Below are 26,069 nucleotides of genomic sequence, written 5' to 3'. Positions count from 1 at the left end.
CCTTGTGTGTGTGCAAAATCCTAAAATGCAAGTAAGCAAACTAGAGCAACCTAGAAAGTAAACCCTAATTGCTTGTAAATGATAATGTAAATTCTTCAAATCAAGATGCAAAGTGATCTAAAGCATGAATACAAATGAGATAATGAGGCTTATGCAAAGACATGAAAACAACATGAAATCATACCCAACCCCAAGGGAGGGGTACAAGCCAATCTTCAGTCGGTAATCTCCTATTGCTCTTCAATGCCTTAAAAGCCCTAAATGGATGAATGAAATTGATGAATGCTTGATGAATGGATGTTGAATATTATTGAAGTCTTCAAAGATCTGCTCTTTCGCTGCATAGAAGGTCCCTAAAAGCCAAAATTATGGATCCTTTCAAATGAAGAAAGAGAGCTCTTATGTATGAAATCCTAGGTCGTAATTTCATCTTTTGGCCGACCTAGAGATTGAATCTCCTGCCAATTTCTTGGGGTTAAGCTTTATTTTATGATTGGATCGTGCTCCTAAAATTTCGAGAAAAATGTCCGGGACCATATGCACTCCGGGCGCCATGGTCCTCTTCGGGCGCCATGGTCCTGACAACTTTTCACCAAATTTTCAAGGCCATTGGATATGATGATTTTAGAGAGAATCCCAAAGTTACAGGTGATTTCGAGATGTTTTGACCCACGAAATCAAGCCCCCAAGTTCAAAATAGGACCTAATTAGGGTTTTTGATTAAATGATGTATTGGAGAAATAAAATGAAAGGGGCACACTTTAATAAAAGGGCCCAACTTTATGATATGGAAGATGATGAAATAGAACCTTAGACCTAATTAATTTGATTAATTAAGTGCTAAAGGGGAAATGCAATGCAAATGCAAAATGCGCCAAGGCGGGTGCTAAACTAGGTGTGAAATTGTACTGCTTTAGCAAGTGCGTACAATTTATGACGTTACATTTAGCCCCCACTTTAGTGGTCATATGAACATTACGTGCATATGCAAGCTAAAGTAAAAAAAAGTAAACATTATTTGAAAAAGGATATATCCATAAGTCTGTCAAACGAAGCCCCCAGCAGTATCTGCAGTACACAGTTAGGAACCGCACCCTACAAAACACACGTTAGATCACAAAATCACCTAATGCTTACTAAGGAAGGTGATGAGAATTCGAGGGTAGCTATATGCCCCCCCCTATTTCGGCTTGCTAATTTTAGTGAGTTGAAACAGGGTATCATGTTTACCACTTCGAATTGTTAAAGAATATTGATGACAAATGCTCACAAGAAGATTTGATATGAGATCAAAAACTAATGGAGAATCATTTGGTAAGAAAGAGGACTAAATCTCAATTCCAACACAACAAAGAGTGTGGGGATTTGAGAGTTCTCTAACACAAGATGAAGGATGTAAATGGAAACAAAATGCAAAGAGAAGAAAAGAAAGGAAAAAAGCATGAATACACACATTGGTGATCCATGAGAAGAATAGTGAGAGAGAAAACATGGACTTCTCGCCCCTAGATCTTGTCTAGGTGATCCATGGGAAAAAGGACATGGAAAACTAGCCCCTAGAGTCTGTCTACATGATCCATGTAAGGGAGGAGAGTGAGAAAGTCTAGCCTTATGCCGCTAGTTCCACTCAACCTCGTGCATGTGTGTGTAAGTGAGGTTAGAAGCACCTCATAGGAGTCTATGCCCAAGTATGCTACAACCTGTATATGTATAGTACAAAAGCGTGACATCTCGCTCTAAGAGTCTGTGCTCTGGTTCCGAGAATAATCACCTTGTATAAAAGAAAAATGGAGACATCTCGCTCTAAGAGTCTATGCTCTGGTTCCGAGAATGACCCATTGCTCAAAAAGTGTAATGTTTATGTCATAAGAAAAGTAGAACAAGGATACCTACCTTCATCACAAAAGAAGATACCCCCAAAAATGCAACAATGTCATAGATCCAAGCAAGAGAGTTTTACACTCTTTAAGCAAGGATAAGATAGTTGAAAAGGGATATCTTGTAGTATGTGTAAAGGAGATCCTTAGAGGAGAAGAGATCTTTGTACAAAAGACACCTATCCCCAAGAGGAATTGTTTGAGACAAATATAACACCTTCTAGAATAAGACAAAGAAGAGAATAAGAATTCAATACTTCCTTCTTTTGCAAGGTGAAAGTGATTCTTAATGAAGGATGACGCTCTTTTTAACCCAATTAGGAGAGTGAATTCATTATGGATGTATTTTACCAAGTGCAAAAGAGGTTGTAGTCAAGGACTTACACCTCTTGTAAGAGAGAATCCTTGAACAAACAACAACAAATGCATACAAGGAATAACATCAAGTAATAAAGTTCACACCATCCATGAAATAGGAAAAAGTGGATCCTTAGATAAAAATAAGGAAAGATCATTGCCTCCCAAGGATAAGGACAATGAGAAGGACTTACACAATCTTCTAGGGAGAGATTTAGACATAAGCAGAATGTACTACATACTCACATGAGTTCATGCAAGCAAGACATTAGTGTATGTAAAATGCTCCTCACAAGAAGTGGGTAGGATAAGAAAGAGAATATCTTCTCCCATATCTAGGAAAAGAGGATTCTAAAGAAAAGATGATCAATATTTCCACACTAGTACCCCAAAGGGAAATTTTAACCATAAAAAGAAGAGATGTATGAAATCACTCTTGTCCTCATGGGAACAAGAGATAACATATAAAAATTAGGCTATTATGTTGCTTCAGAAATATGAATGCACTTGAAATTGTACCATCATGAATGACAATGAGCCCCCAGTAAATGAGCTACCAATGTCACATAATGATGAGCAACATAATAGCCATTAATGTTATTTAAAGACATGATAGATTGAATGAGGTATTTGAATATGACATGCTAAATGCTCAACTATAAGTGAGATCAAAACATGTATAAAATGATAAAAATTGCAGAGGAAAAGTCACAAGAAATCTTAGAAGAGGGATGAGTGTAATTTATTAGAGCCTTATCCCTGGAGGAAAGGACTTTATGATGAATAGGAGATAAAGATTCATAAGTGGATTTAGAAATTTGAGGGGATTCATAAAGAGATTTGTTCATCGCCAAGATTTCCTTATGAGGGGAATGAGAGTTGATAGAAGTAGAAGATGATTTAGTTGAAGTGAGATCATCATCACTACTAAATATAGCATTCACATTGAGAGATGGTCTTTTAGATGCTTTGGTGGGCTTAGAAAGATTATATCCAAGTCCAAATGAATATTCATGCATGTTATGTTCTAAAGGAACTTTAATTCCTTGTTCATTTGTGCCACAACCATTTCCACTATAGCCACTCTTAGCCAAAATGTGAAAACCACGACCATAAAGGGATGCTAAATCAGAGAGAGATGGTGATGCCCCATAGGTCTCAGTGCTATTCATATTAGAGGAAAATGTTAAAGAGTTACTTGAATTGGAGGTAGCCACAAAGTTGTTACTGAATTGCTTAGACAAAGTGGGCTTCTCTTTAGTTTCTTCCTTAGATTTTCCCTTCTCAATCTTAGGCACTTTATATTCTCCTACAAAAGTAGGGTTAAAGTCTAAAGATCCCCAATCATCTTCTGCAAGAACCTTCTCAGGATCAAAAGCCTTTTCATGTGTAGACTCAAGTTGAGAAGAATCTTCTTCAAGAACTTCAGACTCTTCCAAAGAATTTTGATTATCAGAGGGTGATGATTCATCCATAGGTATCTTGTTTAACGAGTCATCACTAGAAGAGGAAGGCTTAGAAGAACTCCCTTTGGAAGTAGATGTTTGCAAACAAGTTTGAAAATTAGTATCACCTATCAAGGTATATGTCTTATTATTATAAATAAATTTAACTTGTCTATGCAATGTAGAGGGGACAACTTGCATACTGTGAATCCAAGGTCTCCCTAATAACAAGTTGTATGTTAGATTTCCCGACATAACATGGATAGGAGTAGGCAAAGTAACAGGTCCCACTGTGAGGGGTAAGGTGATAATACCTAATGAAGACTTAGCCACATTATCGAAGCCTCGAATGGGATGAGAGTCAGGCTCAATAAGGGATGTATCCACATTCATCTTATGCAATAGATTAATGCTACACACATTAAGGCCAGAGCCATTATCTACCAGTGTTCGTCTTATAGCAGTGTCATTTATGATAACCACAATCATCAAGGGATCATATTGATGTTGAATTTCACTAGTAGGCAACTCATCTTGAGTAAACACAATTTGAGCTTTAGGATTCATCACAGAGTTAACCAAAGACACTATATTACTAGATGTATTAGGTGGAGGAACATTCAAATCTTTCAAGGCATCTTGTAACATTCCATGATGAGCAAAAGAAGTTTGGATCAAATCCCAAAGGGATATCTTAGCAGGGGTAGATTTAAGTTGTTCAATAAGATCATAGTCCTTACTAAGCATTTGTGAAATACGAGGAGCTTGAGGAAGGATAGGTTGGGAAGGAGGAAGTGAAGTTGGGATAACTAGAGGAGGATTAGGTTGCCTATTGTTTCTTGTGTTATAGGTATGAGCAACCGCATTATAACTCTCTCTAGTCAGTTGCTTAGCATACTCATAAGGGCTCTTAGTAGAATAACCTCCTTGCACAGTAATAATAGGTTTCTTAGGAGTGCAAAAAGAATCATTAGCATAACCACCTTGAACCACTAAAATAGGCTTATTTAAAGGTTGAGAATTTTGAGAAGGACAAGCACCTTGGACAGTGAAGAGAGGTTTGTTAGGTGTTTCATTCACATGTATCAAATTGATTGAGGATGGTTTAGAGGAGTGAACAAAAGTGTTGGAAGAATTATTGATAGTCTTCTCTTGCACTAAAATCTTATCATAGATTAAATCAATTTTAGGAGAGAAACAAGGGGTAGGCATTGATGTTCTAGTAGGAAGAGTAATACTAGGAAAGGTCATATCATCCTCTATCATCAAAGGATCTACATGGGGAATAAACTCTCTAGAAGAAGGATCAACATTACTCTCTAAAGTCTCACTTTTGAGAGGGAGATCTTTGAAAGAGATGTTAACCATCTTGCTTTGAACTAGGGTATCCTTATGAGTAGAACCAAGTTGAGGAGAGGGAGATGCTTTATTTTTAGAGGGCAAATAATTGAGATTCAAGGAAGGTGAGAAACTATCAAGGGAGTTTTCAATCTTGATTTCATCCCCTTTGGCTAGGGTTCTCTCATGGGATAGAGAATAATCTATACCTTCTTCTAATGGTTCATCCCAAGTAGTGAAGTGGTTGAAAGGAATGTTTGAAGTATTGTCAATTTCGGGAGAGGAGATAACATTGTTTATTAATTCCTCATCCTTAGAAGGGAGAGCATCAATAGATGTGTTAAACTCATCCTCTTTCCTCAGAATATGTTCAATATGATCTTTAGGGGAGAGAGAATTAAGTAAATTATTTATTATTTCATCTTCTTTCTCTAAGGGATGCTTATGGTTAAGACAAACTTTAGGAGTAGGGTAAGCATTTATCATTAATTCATCATCTCTAGTGGGAATTTTGTTGGAAAAGGAAATGCCATCACTAGGAAATGTAGGGATAATGTCATCTTCTTGCACAAAATGATCCTCATGAAGGGAGTGTTTTTTAGGAGGAACATGAATAGACTTCTCCAAAGATTCATGCTTAGGAAGGAGATCTTTGAAAGAAGTGTTCATAACCTCTTGTTGCACTAACATGCCCCCATTGGAAGGACCAACTTTAGGAGAAAATAAGTCAATTTCCATCAATACCTTTTCACTTAGAGAGGCATCATGTAGGGAAGGTGAAGTAACATTAAGAAAGGTGTTTATGATATCATTATCTTCCTCTAGGATAGCTAAATAGGAAGGGAACATTTTAGGAGAATTGTCAAGATCACTCTTAAAGTTTGCATCCTTAGAGCATGGGGGAGTCTCAAAGGGATTGGTAGCAACTCTTTTAGGCACTAAAATGTTGTTATAGATGGGGGGAGGTTCTTTAGGAGAAGGAAAAATTGAAACAAGGGAAGCTAACCCATTATCACATCTATGAAATGAATGCATCATGACAAAAATTTTCCTTTTTCAAATGATAACACATGCAAAATAGAAGGAAATGTTCAATGCAAGCACTTAGAATGTAGATTTAGAAAATGAAATTTATGATTCAAATGAGTTCCTAAATCAGATTTGAAATTATTGATCCCAATTAACCTATCCACAAGTTCAACTTTGAATTGAAAAATTAGGGTTTTAGCAAAAATTTCCTCTAAATTTTTGAATCTTGCAAGAAATTAAGACTTGTAAATACAAATTTGAATTTGAAATAGCATAAACACTCAAATTTGAAAACATAAATCAGAATTAGAGAAGATTGGAATTCACGTCGGGTTCACCAAAATGTGTGGGGGAAAAAGTGACACTAAGCAAACATGCCCTAATCTCACTTTCAATCACACACTTGTGGAATACGAAAGAGCCTAGAGGTATCACACAATTGGCTACTTCTTTTTGTGGAAGAGAGAGCCATGAGCTACCTATTAGGATTTCTATTCCTTTATTGTAATTGAAAGATAAAATGATGCAAGTTCAATCCCTAACCCTAAAGTGCAAATATGAACTAATAACGAGATTGCAGAATTGAACTTAAACAATGGAAAGCTGTAAACACAAGGACAAGACAAGAATGCAAATGCATACTCGGAGTCAAAATCTGAGTGAAAATGTTTGGGACGAGGGCGCGGGCACCACTTTCCTGATTCTGCCCTTGAAACTACTCCGGAAACTGCTGTTTTCCAACCTGAAAAGCTGTCAAAAAGTGCTGAAAACTTGCTGTCTGACAGAAGGACCAGGGCGCCCAGGGCCCCTATCCCAGGGACCAGGGCACCTAGCACCCCTGTCTTGGCAAGACCAAGGCACCCCACGCCCCTATCTTGGTCTTTTACTCTGAAATTTGGTGTGGAGTGCTGTCTCGGCCTGCCTTTCCCGAATCTGCAACTTGCGGCGTCGTCCGAATCCCGAAACCTGCACTTATATCTGAAAAGGGTATGGTGGGCAGATATATATTGTTTTGCCTTAGTCAAACCCCTACTTCAGTGATTTCCACCTCCACGAATAGCCAAGTTGTATTGTAAAAGTAATGTGTGTGCAGACCTTGTGTGTGTGCAAGATCCTAAAATGCAAGTAAGCAAACTAGAGCAACCTAGAAAGTAAACCCTAATTGCTTGTAAATGATAATGTAAATGCTCCAAATCAAGATGTAAAGTGATCTAAAACATGAATACAAATGAGATAATGAGGATTATGCAAAGACATGAAAACAACATGAAATCATACCCAACCCCAAGGGAGGGGTACAAGCTAATCTTCAGTCGGTAATCTCCTATTTCTCTTCAATGCCTTCAAAGCCCTAAATGGATGAATGAAATTGATGAATGCTTGATGAATGGATGTTGAATATTATTGAAGTCTTCAAAGATCTGCTCTTTCACTGCATAGAAGGTCCCTAAAAGCCAAAATTTTGGATCCTTTCAAATGAAGAAAGAGAGCTCTTATGTATGAAACCCTAGGTCATAATTTCATCTTTTGGCCAACCTAGAGATTGAATCTCCCAACAATTTCTTGGGGTTAAGCTTTATTTTATGATCGGATCGTGCTCCTAAAATTTCAGGAAAAATGTCCGGGACCATGTGCACTCTGGGTGCCATGGTCCTCTCCGGGCGCCATGGTCCTGACAACTTTTCACCAAATTTTCAAGGCCATTGGATATGATGATTTTAGAGAGAATCCCAAAGTTACAGGTGATTTTGAGATGTTTTGACCCCCGAGTTCAAAATAGGACCTAATTAGGGTTTTTGATTAAATGATGTATTGGAGAAATAAAATGAAAGGGGCACACTTTAATGAAAGGGCCCAACTTTATGATATGGAAGATGATGAAATAGAACCTTAGACCTAATTAATTTGATTAATTAAGTGCTAAAGGGGAAACACAATGCAAATGCAAAATGCACCAAGGCGGGTGCTAAAGTAGGTGTGAAATTGTACTGCTTTAGCAAGTGCGTACAATTTATGACGTTACAAAAAGATTATGCTTTAATCCTTCAACATAGTAAACATTGTCAGTGTTATGCTTACCATCAAGAGATATTGTACCCTTACCTTTGATTGAACAAGCTTTGTCATCTCCAAATCTCACTAAACCTCCATTGTATTCTTGAAAGTTCAAGAATTTACCTTTGTCTCCTATCATATGATGTGAGCATCCTAAATCAATGATCCATCCATCTTTTACTTCAACTTCAGCTGCCAGAGCCTGTACTACCGGTTGAGCAGTAGGTATCGGTTGATCTTCTGTTATAGCAAAAAAACCCATTCATTATCTGCGGGATCCTCATCAGAATCATCAGTCACACCTTCATTAGCAATGTAACAAGATTTGTCTTTATTCTTCTTAAATTTGTATCTCTGATATTCAAGGTTAGGCTTGTATGTTCTTCTAGCTTCTTCTCTTAGTCTAGCATGTCTATCAGGGCATCTTGAAGCCATATTACCAATCTTATTGTAGTTAAAACATTTAAAGGGTTCTTTACCTTCATACATACTTCCAACTGGACCTTTAGGCATTTTCCTTGCAAATAGTGCTTCAAGTTCTTCAAGTTCTTAATTCTCTTTCCTACTTTCTTCAAGTTCTCTTGCATAAAAGGCTTTCCAATTAGATTTGTCAAATGATGGAGCAGATGATGTTGATTCTTTAAAGGCCAAATCTATCTTTATAGTAGCAACAGGACCAAATTCTTCAATTTCAAAAGCTGAAAGTTTTCCAATCAATGTATCCCTAGTAACTAATGTATTAGGCATTGTTCTTAACTAATTTATAGTAGTAACCTTCATTTTGTATGCTGGTGGCAATCCTCTTAAAACTTTTGAAACAATTTCATCCTCACTTAAGGTTCCTCCACAACATTTAATACCCAAAACAATTTCATTTACTCTTTCCATAAAAGCAGAAATCCTTTCATCTTCTTCCATTTTTAGATGTTCATACTTGACTCAAAAGCTTTCAAGTTTTGCAATTTTGACTATGGAATCTCCTTCATTCAGTGTTTCCAAATGATCCCAAATAGCTTTATCAGTACACCTATCTAATAATCCCATGATTTGTTAATCTGATAATGTGCTCAAAAGTGCTTCTCTTGCTTTGCAATCATTTTCCTCATCTTTAATCAAGTTAGTTAGACTGGGCTGACCAGGTATAGCAGCAGTATAACCATTCTTTGTAACTTCCTAGATGTCTTTTCCAATGCAATTTAGATGTGTCTCCATTCTGATCTTCCATATGCCATAGTTGGTTCCATCAAGTTTAGGACTGTCTTTCCTGAAATAGTTAGTAGACATTGGATCTCCTCAAGCTATTAAAATTTTGCAAAAGAGGACTAGTCTTTGATACCAATTGTTAGGTCCCAGAGACAACTAAGAGGGGGGGGGCGCTGAATCAGTTGTCTAATAAATTCAAACCAAAAACAACTTAACCAATTTATTGCTTAATATCGATAAACCAATTAATTATGCTGGAAGACAGTGTTAATAGTTAATTGCTACATTGGTAAAGATTAATGCATGAAACATAAACACAAAGTCATCCACAACACATAACACCAATATTTGTACGTGGAAACCCTATAAGGGGAAAAACCATGGTGGGAAACCTTACCCACAATAAGATGATACTACTGCAGATAGTAAGTGTACATAAATGGGGTCTGTACATGCAGAAAGGCCAATAGCCTAGAGCTCAATGCTCAATCACAAAATGGGAGTCACACTGACTACAGTTGGGTGGTTAAATCCAATAATAATGTACTGCACAAAATAGCATCTTCATATGCTAGATTCAGTACCAGTGTAATGCTGATATGCTTCCATAAAAACCTAGCTTCACCTTCAAATGATGTCTTCATGTATAGCTCTGCTTAATCTCGCATATACCTTCACACAATCCTTTTTTGCATTCCACACTTGATCTTACAAATAAGATCTTACATTTATACCATATCCTAAGACCAATTTTAGTAGGTCGGCTCTACAAGATATTACAATAAAAACATTTTACAAACAATATAATATCTAATGCAATAACCAATTGAACATGTCGGCTTAATGCATTTACAACAATAATTAATCATCTCCATAGTGTTCCATGCTGATCTAGAAAAGATAAACCTACCAATGTAACCCTAGACCTATTTGTCGGTAACAGTAAATATGCAACTATGAATATACCAGTCATTAATTGATTAAGACAAGATGTCCAAATGATGTCTTCGACATTACCAAGTGTTTTCCATGCCATTCCAAGTGTTGATTATCATTATATCTTGCCAGTGTACTATATACTAGCAACTGTGCAATAGTTACTTGTCGATGAATGTTGCTGGATCTCCAAATTGCTAGTGTTTTAGTAGGTGTTGACATCAATGACAAAACCATACGAAAATACCAACAAAGAGAAAGAAAGATTTGGGGAGGGGGGTAGAGAGGTGAGATAGAGAGGAGACAATGTGTGTCATGTATTTGGAGAACATAGGGGAGATATAAAGAAGGGTGAGAGAGATAGGTTTAAATCTTGGAGGAGAGGAGAGAGTGAGATAGAGAGATGGGGGAGAGAAGGAGAGAGGAGTAATAGGAAGAGAGATAGGTCTAGAGAGAGAAAGAGAGAGCTTAGTGATTACTAAAATTTTATTATGTCTAAGAAATTATAAGATCTAAAGCTTGGGGAGAGAGAAGAGAGTGAGATAGAGAGAGGTGAAGAGAGGAGAGAGATAGGAAAATAGATAGGTTTAGAGCTTAGGGGAGACAAAGACTATGAGATGGAGAGACATCAAGTGAATGATGATATAAGCCCACTAATTGCTGAAATTTGACTAAGTCTGAAAAATTATAAGATCTCTTAAAATCTAGAATTTGTATTATGACTCATAGAGATCTAAAACCACTCTCAAACATCCTAACAATATATAAATAAAATATAACTTAAAGTATAAGTTACATTTTCTCTTTGTCTTTTATCCTTGTACTTAGATGTTATATTTTAAGTATATATCCTGTCGAAAAAACTAAGGGAATGCTAAAAGAAGTGTCATCTATGTTCGTGTTCCTTATCTAGCTTAATGTAAGCATAACACGTGCGTGTTTATCTTACTAAACATAACTTGTTCATGTTTTTATTTTTAAAAACATGATCACATTTATTTATTTTTAAACACGATCACGTTTTTGTTTTATAAAACCTGTATGCAGTTTTCATTTAAAGAACTTGTACGCATTTTGCCTTGTAATTAGGCCTGGATAGCAAGGTTGAGGCTTGTGAGCCTTTTTCCCTCCTTTTTGCGTGTTTTCTTCTTCCAATCTAGTTTCTCAACTTCATCGTAATCAGGTTTGCATGCTATCAAGTGGGTATTCTAAATTTGCCACCTTAATTTCACCCATCATTTGAGCTTTTTAACCATATTATTTTTTTAAAATTTGAACAACATTAATATATTAATCTTGGATTTCTTTTACTAGTGTCTCTATAGTTCTCAAAGACATATATGTACCATTTTTTTAATAACTTTTGATCTACTTCTCCAAATTTAGAAAAAAATATATATTATTGTAGTGCACTTGATTCTTTACAATTTTTTTAGAAAATTTGCATTTTCGATCATTTTGGTGCAAGTTATGCTTTACGCATGAACAGGTACCTAATTTTCAAGATGTGGTCATTTCAAAAAATCATTAAAAAAAACTCAACAGAAAATTATAAAAAAAACCAGAACTTCTAGAGCTCACTCATAGCTATCTTTCTACCAAAAGATTTGTCAAAATAATAAATCTAACTATGAATTTTTTATGCACATGACAGACATTATGTTATATTTCTCAGAAAAAATTAGGAACTATTTTCGCGGGCGAAGGATTTGACCCCCTTAATCTTATCCAATTTTGAAAAAAATTAGTAGTTTGGAAACTAGATTTAGAGTACTACAATCTTTGTTCTTTGAGTATCTTCATCTTTTGAGTGGACAAGTCTCAAATTGCTCCTCCAAGTTTAGGTTTAGCTGATTTTAGAAAAAAAGGTTTCCACTTATACCTCCTTTTTGCACACCATCTTAGTGCAGTTACCCTAATATTTTAATTCAATATTATGGGCCTTATTCCACTTTATTACATCATCACACTCTTATTTGGTCCCTTAATTCTAGGAATGCCCGTTATTATTTTAATCTTGATTCAATCCTAATCTTGCCCTAATTTCAATCTTCAAGGCATATTTCAAATATCGACACATCTTGGTTTGACCCACCAAGTTGGATTTCACATTAGAATCATGATATCTCACATCCCTAGAAAAATTTTTTAAAAAAACTATTCAGTTTTTTTCTCAAATTTTGAGAGGATAATTTGGTGATCTTGTATAACTCAAATCATACTTCATGCCAAAATATATCAATTCTAAGTTAGCCTAATGATTATTTTAATTATGAAACCCCTATATAAGGATTTCTTCTCAATCCATTTTCAACATTACACCTTATGCCATCTTTCTTGTCAATTCAAGAGCAATTCTTCTTCTTCAAGAGTAGATTTGATTCAAGGAGCAACAAAATACATCAAGGCATCTTCCATTTATGTTTCAATTATGATTTCATGATGGATTTTTTGTGATTTATTATGTTATTGCATCAACACATTAATAATTTATTCTAGGATCATTGCATCATCCATTGAAGGTATAATCATCTACATTCAAGCATTTCAACCTTACCCTCAAAAGGAAAGCTTTTTCAATTCAATTCAAGTTCAATTTAATTTCAATTAGGGTCAATTCCAAACTTGGGTTTTGACCTAAGGAAAATCCCTATCCACAACCCCCTTTCTTTCCTCTTGTGTGCAGCTATAGGTACCCAGTGGAGCTAGGAAGACTAGAATAGCATCAGGACCCAAAAACAAAGCATCCAACCAAATTTCACCAGAAAGTGCTTCAACCAGGGAGCTCTAGGTACCATGGTCCAAAACTAGGCCATTTTGGGGCACCATAGTCCTCCTAGAACATGTTCAAATTTGACAGGTGTCTCTCGAACAGTATCAAAGTTTAGATTTTTAGACCAATGCATTGGTTGCCCTAGTCTGGGCACCCTGGTTTTGTTAGTTCAACTCTAGATTTTAATTACAGGTGCACAATTAGATTCTCCTTCCATTTATGTACTTGTTGTGAAGTTTATATTTCATTATTAGTTAGCATAATCAGTCCAAGTTGTTAGCTCATGCAATTACCTTCTTACCCTAGGTTTAACATTCGATTTACATCTTTTCAATTACATTTTCAACTCAAACAAAAGGGGAATAGGACCTCAATCAACATTCAACCCTCTTCTTAATAGAATTTTGGTTGGATCTATTGAGTTCATGCTTCTTTTTATGTGATGCATGTGAAAGTTAGGTCATATCCTAATCTACATAGCTAAGCTTGTGAAGCCCCAATTTTCCATCCATTACACTTGCCCAACCCTAGAATTATTCCTTACCCTAGAATTGAGACTTACTACATCTTCCTATTGATCTTTCGTATACTATCATTTACATGTATTCTCTAGAACATGTAATCTTTATAACATCATAGAAGAATTAAACATTTCCAAATAGCGTTCTTGTTTTAAAACACATTTCATTATACTCCTCCAAATAACATATTGGAATTAAATAAAATATAAATTCTGAAATTTCTAATCTCAAATCATTTTTATTAAATAACCTCTAATTACAATATTTTATCTAAGCCATTCTAAATAACTTTCACATTTCTATAATTTGATATCAAGGTAATTTAGATATGATTTAGTATAAAAAAAATAACCCTTCATATTTAAAGAAAGATATAATTAATGTATGCATTTTTATTCTTGATGACAAATAATTTAATTCTTACCAATACTAACTTTTGTTACCTCTTATTAGTACTTGTCATTAGGCTAGTACTATTGCAATCAGTTGCCATTATTTTTTGTTAACTCATTATTATTCAATTGTTTCTCCACCAATTAGAAGTGTGAATTTTTTGTTTTGATGTATGTTTTTTAATTTTTATAAAGTTAAGATGCATGATTTTTAATTTTCTAAATTATAAAAATTATTTTTTTCCAATCTAATTGACTTGGAAAATTTATATCTTATTAGCGGATTTTCGAGATCCACTATCTGAATGATTTTTTTAGGCATTTTTTAGGTACGTTAAAATAATATTTAGCATGTTTAAATTTTCTTATCAAATTTATCACTCATTTTCAAAGATATTTTTTTTTATCACCAATTTTCCAACATAGATCTAATCTAGGTTATTATTTTACTTGTAAATTTAAGATTGTAAGATTTTAAAATGAAAAAATGTAAATACACACCATGCTAATACTTTTACTATCAATTATGGTTGATAAAAAAAATTATATTTTTTTTACCTAAAAAGGTTATTTTATTAACTCAATTATTATTATTAAAATTATTTTACTTTACTTTCAAACTACTTTTTTCTTAAAAGGTACTTAGTCTATTTTAACAAATTTTCACTAATATATATTTTAATGTTTTGAGCTCTTTATATTTGTAACACATATAAACTTGGAATAAATATTTTATAGTCGTAGTATTATTAATATACCAATAATATTATTAAATACTTATATAATGTCATTTCAAATTAAATTATTTTCAAAGTTTGTTGATTTTTTGGGTTATTCTGCTTGTATGGCATAGAACACAAAAATATGCTTGAACTAGTATCTTTCTAATAACTGTCAAAGAAATAGATTAAAATAATCTACATGTAAAAGTGATTTTGATCTTGATTATCACAATACATTTACTCCTAAACAAAATTGTAAAAAATATAAGTCAAAGCAAAACTAAATTTATGAGTTAGACAAAAAATTACAAGAAATTATTTAAAATCATCATCACACTTTATTATATTATTATTTATATTGTCTTCAATTTTCATGCAATATTAATTTGTTTATAACTGGTATATTGAACTTTTTCCTAATTTTTTTTTTTTTTCAATAAAAGTGGCATAGCCACTAAACTTTATTATATTATTTTTAAATTGTTTTTACAATGGGTTCAAAAAAGGCATACCGGTAGGAACGAACCCGCAAGAAAACCTCTGGTTGTCACCTTGAGAAAAGAAACTACACTACCCTTACAAAATAGGAGGATCCTGATGACCCAAAATCTCACCCATACCCAAATAGATGCCCTATGTACAGAGATCCTATGGGACATATATCTCAACTGATTAAAAACTTAGTTGGTTACAAAAAGCGGGGCTGAATTGCCAAAAAGTTTACAACAAGAAGATCTAGGAGTCAATCAACTGATAACAACAACAACAAGATATAACATGTAGAGAAGCATGCCGAGATACCAAGGAGACCAAAAAAGTGAAACCAAGGAGGATTGGAACTGAAATAGACCAGAAATGTCCAGCTCCATAGATTTGAGATAACGAGAACTGCCCAAAATTCATCTCATAAACAGCCTACAAAAAATGTGAGATATCTGCAAAAGGTAAGAACAATTAGTCCAAAAACCAATTACTTGAGCTTTCCTTCGGAGGAGAAGGTAGAGCATCATGAGGAACCAGTGACTATATAGGAACCGCAGGGAGAGGAGTAGCAGATGTAACAAAACATAAATTAATAAGAGCATGAAGACCAATTAACACTTCCCATGCTCTGATCAAAACCTGGGGAGATATAAAGCCAAACAAACTCTCCACAGATTTTAGAGCTTCATCAATAGTGTCACAGATCAGGCCCATTCTAATTTCAAAGAGAAAATGTCCATAGTGACCATCTTCCAAAAGATTTTGAACAGAAAGAAAGCCCCCATAAGGAAGAGTACCCATATCAAAAATATAACTATCCAAAGCTGACCCAAGATGATGCATATCAAGCATTGGAGGTGCCACAAATTTTGATGCAATAATCTGGACTAGAGTCTTATCCCACAAAAGATCATAACATATAGTAAAAAAACAAGACAAAACTTCTGAAAAAGAGATAAAAGAAGGAGAGAGCAACCAACGATTGCCCACCACCCTACAAATTTCAAACTCAAACTCTAGATTATGCAAAACAAAAACTCTCCCAAGTTTTTTAGAAACATAACCATAATTGTTGACAATGTCTTCCTTAGGAGTAGATACTAAAACACGATAAGTCAGAAGAATAATATACATGAGGAATAGTTACCTTTCCCACAGAAAGAAGAATTCCTTGAGATATCGTCGACGCAGATAAACAAAGACATTCTGCACCAGAATTAATATATAGCTGAAAGAAACATAAATTAATTGGCCACCATACATCGTAATGAATGTTTCATCCATGTAAAAAGCCAAGAAAAAATATGCCAAGAAATGCATCCTAATCAATCAAATTAAATCAAAGGCCTATAATAATTTAGCCACCTTTCATAATAATGAATGATCTACTCATGTGAAAAAAGTAAATCTCCAAAAAATCATTTTAAGAGATGCATCTCCGGTGAACCACAAAATCATTAAACCTCATAATCGCCTCTGTGAGAAGTACCATACTATCTCCACTAAAGTCGATAAAAAGTACAACAATAATCATTATATTGAAAGCCATGGCATGTAACAATTAATCAAAACATGTAATCCATATCCCTTGTATCAGAGCAACCTCGAAAAAAGATATGACAGAAAAAATAATGACAAAGCATGCCACCACTCTCAAAGCATTTTGGAGATAAAAAGAATGAAGTAGAGCCAATAAACATAGTCTCCCTGATGCTTATGACAGCTCACAACCAAACTATGTATATGGCAACAAATTACCACATACAGAGTCAGATTACCAGCTGATCATAAACACCTTTCAAAATAATGAATGGTCCGCTTATGTGTAAAAATAAGTTTCCAAATAATCATTTAAAGAGATGTTTTGCGGGTGAACCACAAAAAGCCAATAATGATTAAACCTCATAATCACCTCTGTGAGAGGTACTATACGATCTCCCTTGAAGTCGATAAATAGAATGGCAATAATCATTACACAGAAAGTCATGGCCCATCACAATTAATCAAAAACATGTAATCAATATCCCTCGCATGAGAGCAACCTCGAAAAAAAGCTATGAGAGAAAAATAATAACAAAGAGTGTCGACACTCTCAAAAGCTTTTTGAAGATAAAAATAATGAACCAGAGCCAATAAACATAGTCACCCTTAATGCTTATGATAGCTCGCGACCAAACTATATATGTAACAATTCACGTACAGAATTAGATTACCAGTTGAGCATAAACAATAAACATGCCTATCCGGACTGGCAATAGAGGGTCAATTTATCAAAAGTCAGAGACAAAAAAGACCACAAGTTTATTGCAAGAATTCCAAAACTGAAGTGGGAATTTCAATAGAGCTTATATCATGAAGAATAGCATTACTATCAATAGCAAGATTAGCTAAAAAATCTGCTACTTGATTAATTTCTCTATAACAATGAGTAATGAAGAAAGAATCAAAGAATTCCAATTGCTGAAGGATAAGCTCAAGAAGATATTGCAATTGCCAACAATGAGATTTCTTTTTTAACACACTCTAAATGATCACCAATGAGTCCCCTTCAATAATGAGGTCTTTAATTCCAAGGGAAATAGCCAATTCCAGACCCAAAGACAAAGCCTTAAATTCAGCAAAATTATTAGACTAAGTACCAATTGCATGACACCTAGCATGAATAATATGAGTGTGATGGTCAAAAATCACCATACCTACCCCATCTAAACCCGGATTTCCACGAGAGGCACCATCAAAGTTCAACTTAAACTTACCAAGAGGAGGTGGTTTCCAAGATGCCAACTTTCTTTTATTTAAAGCATCACCTTTTATCAAAATTGAACCATAGGAAGGAAGAGAAGATAACATGCTCCAAACTCTAGTCACCCTACTATCCCAATGAGAAAAAGAAGTGAGATTATCCAAGTTCCTACATATATACGACAAAGAAACCTCAGAAATGGATGATTCAATCTTCAGTAAAACCTTAGGGAGAGAAAAGCTAGTGCTTCTAAAGATCCTATTATTACGCTCTAACCAAATATTCCATATTAAAATAGATGGAGAAATAATCCACGAACACGCATAAAAGGATGAAGTAAACAAAAGTGGCCAAGAACTAAAGAAGGTAATCAGGTCATTTCCCATAACAAATGTCAAATTCAATTTATCAAACAACCACTGCCAACATTGATATGCAAAGTCACAATGTAAAAAGAGATGGGAAGAGGATTCCAAGTGTTTATTACACAACACACATGTGAAAGCAACAGTGATACCCAACCTGTCCAATCTCATGCCTATGAGAACCCTATATTGAATTGTCATCGAAGCAAAAGCACCAGCTTTTGGCAAATAGGCTGAATGCCAAAAAAGTTTATAAGGCCAAGAAGGGTGATCATTATCTTTCATGAGGGAATTATAACCATCCCTCACCGTATATTTGCCAGAAATATTCTTAGTCCAAACCAATTCATCCTCATCATCAAAAAGGAACCACCCTCTCACTCAGGACCTTGGTATAGTGTAATTTCAAATCATGATCAATAACCAAAAAGTCAATCGGCTTCCATTTAGCCAATCTCATATTTCCACTATAAATAATGTTAAAGTAATCTACCACCGAGGTGCCCCAAAGGGAAGAAAGAATGGATATCAGGGGAGACCAATTCCTTAGACTTCTTAATGGAGGGTGACCATTCCAGTTTTCATCCCAAAATCTGATCTTTGTGCCTTTATGGACAACCCATGAGAGATTAGGAAAAATAACATATCTACATTTACATATGAAGTTCCACATAACAGAACTTGAAGGTAAATTAGAAATCTAGAAAATATACTCCCTAGGACCATTATTAAGATATTTAGCAAACATAATCTGAGTCCATAAAGAATTGGACTTCTCATACAAATTCCAAACCAATTTAGCCCCCAAGGCTAAATTTTGTTTTTCCATATTTCTAATTCCAGTACCCCCTAGGTCCTTCAGTAAGCAAACTTTATCCCCTACCACAAGAGCAAGTTTTTTCCTCCCATCTTTATTGCTACTCTAGAGAAAAGACCTTAGAGTATCCTATAAGCTTACCAATACATCCTTTGGAGATCTTAATACTGACATAAGATAAATAGGAACTGCATTCAACACGGACTTAATGAGAATAATTTTTCCAACTAGATTCAACCACCTATGGTTCCAAGAAAGAATTCTCTTTGAGATGGTCAAAATGATTTTATCCCAAAAGCTTGAAATATCCTTTTTGATAAAGAAGGGTATACCCAGATAAGTACATGGAAGTGAGCTAGACTCAAAACCCCAAAAAGACAACAATCTAGTTTGGATTAATTGCGGGGTGTGAAGAAAGAAGATTTTTGACTTCTCAGAATTAATTTTCTGACTTGCAAAAGAGGTATAATTCCGAATAACTTCATTCATGGTGAAAGCTTCCTGCATAAAGGCCTGACCAAATAACAAGGTATCATCTGCAAATAGGCAATGTGATATAGATCCTGGTACTCCCGAGATTTTCACCCCAAGCCAAAGGTCTTTCAATTTCGCAGCCTTAATAGCCCAACTAAAAGACTCTGCTAAAAGTATAAACAGAAATGGGAAAAGAGGATCTCCTTGTCTTAAACCTCTAGAGGAGGAAAAAAAAACACAGGGGGAACCATTAATTATAATCGAAAACCTTGCAGACAAAATACAAGCCATAATCCATTTTATCCAAACCCTGGAAAAGCCTAACCTTTCCAAAACAAGACCTAAAGCCCTCCATTCTACTCTATCATAAGCCTTAGCCATATCAAGCTTTAAGATCATGGTTGGGGATCTCTGAAGGGAGATAGAATGTAAAACTTCATGAGCTACAATAGCTCCCTCAAGTGTCTCCCTATTTGGTACAAAACCACCTTGTTCTACTGAAATGAGTTTAGGGAGGATTTTGGATATCCAAATGGATATTGCTTTAGTGAAAATCTTATATAAGGTATTACACAGAGAAATAGGACAAAAGTTAGCAAAAGATTTAACAATTTCCTTATTAGGAATAAGATAAATCATTGTGGTATTAAGTTCTTTTAAAATTGATCTATTTCCCCTACTTTCTTCAAGAACAAGGAGCAGATCCCTACCCACAAAATCCCAACACTTCTGAAAAAATAAAGGAGTGAACCCATCTGGACCTGGGGCCTTATTAGGATTCATAGCAAAAATTGCTAGCCTAACTTCTTCAAGGGAAAAAGGAGACATCAACATCTTGTTATCCTCAGGTGACACTAGAGATGGAATGTTAGAAATGAAATCATTTTGAAAATTACCACCTTCACAAGATAGCTGTGTTTTGAAGAAATTTACTACCTCTGCAACAATCTCCTCGGGCTCTGTAAGTAGCTATCCTGAAGAATCCTCTATACAAGAGATCCTATTCCTACTCCTTTTCAATTTAGTAGAAGAATGAAAAAAATATTATTTTATTATTTTATAATTATTATAATTATATACACTCTTTCATTAATATAATATTATGGTTTAAAAGTGAATATTTTCAAAATAATATTTACATTATATTATAATTTATTTATTATCTATGAATTCATAAAAAATTATTTTATTATGTAGGTTGATAAAGCTAACTTATCTCCAAGATATGATACCTAGGATAACAATCAAATTTGTTTATATCTATACATAATTTTTATAATAATAAACATTTACAATCATATTATTTTACCATAGAAGATCCTAATATAATGAGCTAATATTATAGTAATTACATTGAAAACTATAAATAGTTTAGATATAATTTCTTAATAGCTTATATCTATATACATAGTTTTTATAATCTATAGGCACTTAAATTTGGTTAATCAATATAATCAAATTTATTTCTCTAACCATTTAATTAATTAAATATCTTAATTAATTAAGTCATTCCTTGAATTAATTAATCTAATTAATTAATTCTCCCCTTCCAATACCTTTGAATTAATTAATTTCTAATTAATTAATCCCCTTTCATCCTATCCTATTAATTAATTATTAATTAATTAATCCTCCTTTCATCCTATCCTATTAATTAATTAATCCCCCTTTCATTATATTCTCATTAATTAATTCTTAATTATTTGATGCTCCCTTTCCAATCCTCTTTAATTAATTAATCCTAAATTAATTAATTACCCTCCATATTTAAATAATTAATTGATTATTTAAATTAGTCACATTTCTCCTACATTCTAAACAACTTTTCTCCCTAACCTCTTTCCAATCCTATCCTAACCATGTTAAGCCCAATATGGAAAGCTAATGTACTGAGAGGGGAGGGGTGAATCAGTACTTCAAATCTCTTCTTGAACAATAACTTTACTGTTATGCATAAACCAAAAACTGTTGTAACATAACATAAAGCTAAAACAAATAAATAACAATCATACATGATTCACTCCATAACACATATATTTTGGTTACGCAGAAACTCTTAGTTAGAGAGAAAAACTGTGGGGATGGCACCCACAACTTCACTACTGCAATAATAAAGAGTGCTCGGTTAGAGCTACATGTTCAGCTATTTCTGATAGCTTACCCTGATAGGAGTATCGAGATTGTTAGATCTACCTTGCTAAAGGATTTTACAACACTTAAACTAAAATGCTGCACCTGGTTAAAGGCTTTACAATTTATAGACTTTGTTAGAGTCTTTTACCCTGTTAAAGGTTTCTCTTACAACTTCAAAATATTACAATAAAATCTTTACAAATATCTAAAACTTTACATCTGGAATGCTATAGCAGATTCTATGTTCTCAAAATGAGATTACCTTGCTTATAGCATACCTCGGTAACCCATAAAGTAACTTGGTAAACCCTTTTGTTTACTCTGTTCTTTGACTATTCTCTTAAATCCTTCTCAGTGACCTTTGTGTCTCTGTAACAGTCATAACACTCAGTGCTTTCTTATGTATCACACATGTCTGTCTTCACACTCATACACACATACCTCTATATTTTTCTGATCCCAATCCATGCTGTATAAATAGATCTCTTATGTCGATGATCTGGTTCATTGCATTGATCTTACAAACATGATTTATCAAATGAATAACCATACAGAATATTTCATTGGATAGATGACCTCAAAATCATACACAATCCTTAAGTGCAATTTCCAATGTGATAATGGTTCTTTTGCTTCTCGATCTTGTAACACGTTTCCACATGTGTTTCTAGGTTCAATGAATCTGGTAAAATGTTTCACTCAATGTATATCAACTCGATGTATCATTATTGCTGCTTGGTAGACAGCTCGGTGTATACTAGTCTCTGTGACTACTTCCTTCTATAACCAACTGCACTATGCTTACCGACTGAATATTTTGGTAGTAGTAATTGACTAGAGTATATAGAATGACTTTGGATATAAAACTAATGGCAACTTAATAAGTAGTAACAATCTCCCCTTTTGACATTAGTTGAGATGTTTGACAAAACTACTTTCAAAGTCATAACTCAAAAATCTATATACTTGCAAAATTTGACTAAACAGATAGTATATACATTACTCAACAAAATGGTATGTTTCAGATATACTCCCCTTATTAATATACTATACAAAACTCTGATTTTGCATGCTTGGTGATCAATGTTCTGTGATAACTGCTCGGTTCACTACTTTGTTCTTTGTCAAAATTGACTATGCATTTGAATATTTTGTTCTGCTCGATATACTCCCCCTATATACTACACTCCTCCTTTGATACTTTGATGCTATATATATACTCCCCCTTTTTGACAAACATCAAAATTTAGTTACCATTCGATGGTGGCAACTAGTCAAAAATGGATTTATAATTTGTCTTGACATCGATGAGAGCAGCAGAGAGGGCATCCTTGACACTGTCCATGAGTGAATTCTGAGCTATAATGTTAGCTAACAGTGAAATTAGTCCATCTAAGGTGCTTCCCTCTTGCTAAGTGGATAGGGAGGTAGCTTTAATGTTCTGCTCTTGGACGGATGAAAGATGAGGAATGAATAATGTTTGAAGAGTCATTATATCCATCCTTATCTTGTGCTCTTCATTCCTGAGTTCCAATTGTTGATCCATGAGCTTTTGTAACTTTGTATAAAAATTCTGAATAGAATTTGGCTTAGTGGTCAACTTATTTGAGAGATCAGTGATCTCTTTCTCAATCACGTCTATTTTATTTTTGATATCTTTAATGAATAAAGAAAATGTATAGAGTTTCTGAAATAAATAAAGAATGTGCTTGAGTTGAGGGGACAACTCAGCAATAAATTTGACAAATTTTACTTTGCCAATAGCAATGGCCTTCTGTAACTCTTCAATCATTTTAGTAGTGAGCTCTTTGTCCTTTAACTTTCTCAAATATTCAGATGTGTCTACTCCAGATGTCTCTATTTTAGTTAGGAGTTCATCTAGTTGAATGTGGATGGCTGCATCTTTTGTTACTGTAGTTTCAGGTAGCATATCTGTTAAGAGTGCTTTCACCTTCTAAAGTACTTTGTTTTTCTTTTGAATAGCCATTTACTTCTCCTATTCTACTTTGGCTTTGCATAGTTCATCGAATTCAATGAGTGCTTGCCCTTTTAATTTGGAAATGTCTACATTCAGCAACACTATTGGTTTTGACAAATCTGATTTGAAACTATGCTTTTTCATTTTCTTTTCTTTCCCTTTCACTGGTTGAACTAATACAATGGCTTGTGAGGCTCGTTGACCTTCGGTAGGTTGCTCGGTAGAGGCAACACTTTTATCAATTTCTTGAGCCTCTGATGTAGCCTTTGTTGTGTCCTTCGGTGCTTCTGTGCTTGGGGTCTCAGATGTAACATTTTCAGTGCTAGAAGGAGCTTGAGAAGACTGTTCCCCAGCGGCCTGAGAAGCAGTTTCTCCTTCTGTATACTTGTGACCCTTTGTTCCTTGCTCAGTATCTTGAGGGGCCTCAGTTGAAGCAGGTTAAGTGATTGGAGGATAGGGCTGAACTTGTTCCAAAACTAACTCATTGGATACCAGTTTGGCATATGCATTCCCTTCTATCATTTCCTGTTTCGGTGCCTCGGTGTCCATGATATCCTCATCAACTTGTATAGTGTCAGCAGGGTCTTGCTCGATGATATCAGGATCTTGCTCGGTGACATCAACTATTTCAACTTTAGCTTGCTCACCAGCATTCTTGATTCAAAATATTTCCTACCATTTTTCTTTGGTCTCATTCTCTACATCCAAGTAAAGGCCATTCATCAATTTCAAGGCTCTTTGCTTGACTAAGAATTTTGTGTGGCAGTTTTTCAGATGTTCAGTGATCTCATCTACTGACATGTCTAGAAAAAGATGTACCAGACTTCTTTCTCTCATCTATTTCTCTAAGTCCATGGCATACTTCCACCTATTATCAATATGTAAATATAATTCATTTGGAAGAGACTTAGACACTTCCAGTGGGACCAATCAGAATTTTAGAAGTGTACAGATGACAGCTTCTTCTATTTGTCTCTTTTCATCAACAGATCTGGATTCATACTTAAAATATTTGAATGCTCCAAATCCACCATATTGCTTTAGATTAGTACAAAAATTTTCAACACTATGTACATTTACCTTTTTACTCTTGATAATCTGAAATTTGCTTGCATCTTCAAATTCAATGTCACTGGACTCTTTAGTCAAAATGAGTCTCCGAGTAGATTTCTTGTAAGTTTTCGTTACCTTGGGTGTGGCAAAATTCTTTGGTTTCTTACTCGGTGATGCTACAGATGATCTTGTGTTTGGGCACTTTACTGAAAGAGTCAGTGATTCCTGGGATGTATCCTATTTCTTTCTTTTCAAAACTTTTCCCTTAGGCAATTCGGTGCTCAATGTAATAGCTTCCTCTTGGGCTTCAGATTCCTCCTCGATGATTACTATAGTGCCCTTGATGGGTGTGGAGGAAGAACCTTCTCCAAATTTCTCCATTAATACCTTGATCATTTTTGATGCCTTCCTTCTAGCCTTGGGTACTACAATGCTCATCTTAACTTTTTCCTTCACTTCTTCATATGTTCCATATCTCAGCTCGATAGCATGCCTTGGTAATGTAATAAAAGCATCTATCTGTTGTTGTGTGATGTCAAAATCAATCTCATAACCCATAGGTAGCAAAGATTGAGTTCTTGGTTCCACAACATTAACATAGCAGTAGTTGGTGTCTACTTCAAAGCATATGTCTGTTAGGCCCAATATGGAAAGCTAATGTACTAGGACGGGGGGGGGGGGGGGTGAATCGGTACTTCAAAACCTTTCTTCAATATTAACCTTACTATTATGCATAAACAGAATAGTGAAGTAACATAAAATAAAGTTAAAACAAATAGATAACAATCATACATGATTCACTCCATAACACATATATTTTGATTACACAAAAACTCTTGGTTAGAGAGAAAAACTGCGATGGGGATGGCACCCACAACTTTGCTACTGCAATAATAAAGAATGCTCGGTTAGAGCTACATTTAGCTATTTTTGATAGCTTACCCTGTTAGGAGTAACAAGATCTATTAGATCTACCTTGAAGGATTTTACAACATTTATTCTCAATGTTGCACCTGGTTAGAGGCTTTACAATTTATAGACTTGGTTAGAGTCTTTTACCCTGTTAGATGTTTCTCTTCTTTACAATATTACAATAAAATCATTACAAACATCTGCAACTTTACATCTAAAATGTTATAGTAGATCCTATGTTCTCAAAATAAGATTACCTTGCTTATAGCATACCTCGGTAACTCATATTGTAACTCGGTAAACCCTTTTGTTTACTTTGTTCTTCAACTGTTCTCTGATAACCTTCTCAGTGACCTCTATGTCTCTGTAACAGTCTTCTTTCATACATACATGCACTTCAATAATGTTGTATATATAGATCTCTTAAAATGGTGATCTAATTCATTGCTTCGATCTTACAAAC

Source organism: Cryptomeria japonica, chromosome 4 (genome assembly GCF_030272615.1).
Source record: "Cryptomeria japonica chromosome 4, Sugi_1.0, whole genome shotgun sequence".
Taxonomy (NCBI): domain Eukaryota; kingdom Viridiplantae; phylum Streptophyta; class Pinopsida; order Cupressales; family Cupressaceae; genus Cryptomeria; species Cryptomeria japonica.
This window is presented reverse-complemented; position numbering follows the sequence as displayed.